Source organism: Diadema antillarum, unplaced genomic scaffold (assembly GCF_040938485.1).
Source record: "Diadema antillarum isolate AM-2024a unplaced genomic scaffold, OU_Dant_1.0 seq00000339_RagTag, whole genome shotgun sequence".
NCBI lineage: Eukaryota > Metazoa > Echinodermata > Echinoidea > Diadematoida > Diadematidae > Diadema > Diadema antillarum.
Genome location: NW_027271352.1, coordinates 68,166 through 71,267, shown reverse-complemented (window position 1 = coordinate 71,267; position 3,102 = coordinate 68,166).

The following is a 3,102-nucleotide window of genomic DNA, read 5'->3' as shown; positions in this document are numbered from 1 at the left end:
CCGGTTATACGTCGCAGTCCACCAGTGAACGTGCAAATCGAAAAGGCCCTATTGCAGCTACTATAGTACTCAACTCAACGAGCAATCAGATAATGAGGAACTATATAGGGGGTGCAGGTCCTGTGCTTTGGCACTGTTTTACATTAATATCTACCTAGTAAAATATTCTCCGCAAGGCGAGTAAAGACGAGTGTGAATCGATAGTCTTGCCTATGATTATGTAAATTATTTTGAGTAGTTATATGTAGTTTTTATTTGTTTTGTATCTATAATGATGTATTATGCTATGAGAACTTTTCATTGCACGGACTAACTGAAAAACAGCCATGGATGATGTTGGTACCATGATTGAATAAAATGAATGAATGAATGAATGAATGAATGAATGAATGAATGCAAGAAGTAATTCAATAACACAATATTGTCTCCTGAATTGTAACTCATGCTTCGTTATCTTGCGTCTCCATCACTGAATGCCTCACAGTTTTATGAGACTCAGACAAGCATCAAAGACGGAAGCATTTGGACCTAAAATATGGGCATTCAACCGGAACAACCATACGGATATATGCAAGCCGCTAGACAGCTTTTAAAAGTGTGTCTCTCTCGAAAATCTTCTCCAGTCATCATGTTGTCGCCACTGCACCTGCTCGTGTTTGTTGGCCTTGTCCTGAGCTCCGCACAAGGTCTTATTCCGAAGTCGTCAGTAAAACTTGTCGACAATGGCTATGCCGATGTTGTTGTCGCCATACACAGCCGAGTGAATGAGAGTGATGAACTCGTTCAAGTAATTAAGGTAACAAAAACACGATGTTTTTGCTCTCCTTATTATAACTCACAGCTTTCTTGCGGATGTAACGTCGATAAATACAATGAGTTTAAAACCTGAGTGAACGAATACATGAAGAATATCCCTTCATTCTCTGTCTTTGTTATCATAAGACATATAGTGGTCCAGCTGATGGATTATTCATATTAAACATTTGTTTCTTTTGCCGTGTAATTGTGTGCGTGCTTACTTTTTTTATGATTATGTGTTAACTAGGTTGGGCTCACCTATGATTATTTAGTCTTGTATGTACCTTGTAACCATCTTAAATAGGCCTCTTGCTTTCTTTCCCTTATTGATATTATTTTCTCATTATTTCATTTAAACAAGGATGTACATTCTTATCCCACAAGGCAATCTGGTAAATTTCATGTACAAAATCCAAAAACGGTGATGGCTCTGAAATCTATCAGACACACTGGACCTGATATTTGGAACTCTCTTCCTTCAGAAATTCGAACTTTAAAGTCTATGTATTCTTTCAAGAAAGCTGTAAAGATAATGCTGCTTTCTGGATATCAGTGATCTTATAATGTCATTGCAATTGTATTGTATATGAAATTCCCTCGTGGAATTATCGCCGTTTTGAATTTATTGCGGAATGTTATGTAACCGACCATGACCTGTAACTGTTCACCTGTACCTCGGTGAGAAAATACTTTACTATTCAGTAATCCAGGTGATCTAACTGTTCACCAGTGCCTCGGTGAGAAAATTTATTGCGGAATGTTATGTAACCGACCATGACCTGTAACTGTTCACCTGTACCTCGGTGAGAAAATACTTTACTATTCAGTAATCCAGGTGATCTAACTGTTCACCTGTACCTCGGTGAGAAAATACTTTACTATTCAGTAATCCAGGTGATCTAACTTTGTGTATTAGCGAAAGCAGACAGACCTCTCCCCTCTCCTTTCTCCTATCCTATCTCTATGCAAGTCATCCCTCCCCTATTTTCCTATATGTTATGTATTATGTACGAGGGCTGCATGCAAATCAAGCATTGCTTAAGCTGTATTCCTTCTGCGTTATTCATTGCATCACTGATATGTTCTTTTGTACATTGTAAAGGCAATGAAGAAACTGTATTGCTTTATGATTATTCTAAAGGTAATGAAGAAACTTACTTTGTTAGCAACTAATGTTTATGTATATCTACACTGCAAAAAACACCGAGCTGGTGTTAAATTTTCGGTGCTCATTTATGGTGTTAAATTAACACCTCCGGGTGTCATTTCCAAATATAAAACTTTTTTTTTTGAAGAGTTTCTTAGTAACTGCACTTCTTGTTGATTTTTAATTTGAACAAGACGATCAAGAATTTACATTAAAATACTATATTTTTGAAAAATGTGAAAATAAATTTACACCACAGTAACACCAGCTGGTGTGGTCTCTTATTGAAGCTGGACGGGTGTTAAACCATTGATATTAACACCAACAAATATCAAATCAACACCATGTGGTGTCATTTTTTAATTAACACCAGTACAGTGTCAAAATATCACCAGGTACAGTGTCAAATTAACACCACGAAGTGTCAGGTGAACACTTTTCAACACCATCACAGTGCATTTTCTACACATGTGGGTGTGGTCCTCTATTAACACTTGATCGGTGTTAAATTTAACACCCATGGTGTCAAATCTAACACCGATGTTTTTACAGTGTATTTATATGTATGGTACCATCAATGTATATGATATATGTCTATGTATCAGCATGAGCAATGATATGATGCAGGAACCAATAAAATCAAAATCAAATCAAATTATGATTTACATGACATTTTTACTAGTTTTTTTTTTCAGACTAAAAAATTGAGTTTCGATGTTGATGTTGGCTCTCAAATGAGAAGAGGTGCGAAACTGCGTTTGAAACCTGAGAAGTTTCAATATCGAACATTCTATGAATTGAGCTGGTGAAAACTTCCTAATTACCATTTAATAGATAGTGGTCTCTGACGATAGATTTATAAATAAAAAATTCGTACTCGTTTGCGAGACAGCAGTTCCAGCAATATAATTCACTTGCTCTAAAAGTTAGCTCTATCTTTTGATGATGTACCAGCAATTTAATGTCATTGCAATCAATGTATCACATTTCTGGTTTAAAAATAATACTTGTTAGTCCATGGGCCAGGCCAGATATCGGTACCATCTGAGGTGGCAAAACCTTTTTGGTGTCATTTTGTTTGTCGGGCATAGATATGCTTATCAAGCTATGATAGCATTTCCAAATGAGTAGCTTAGTCATAGTAAATGCCCGACAAA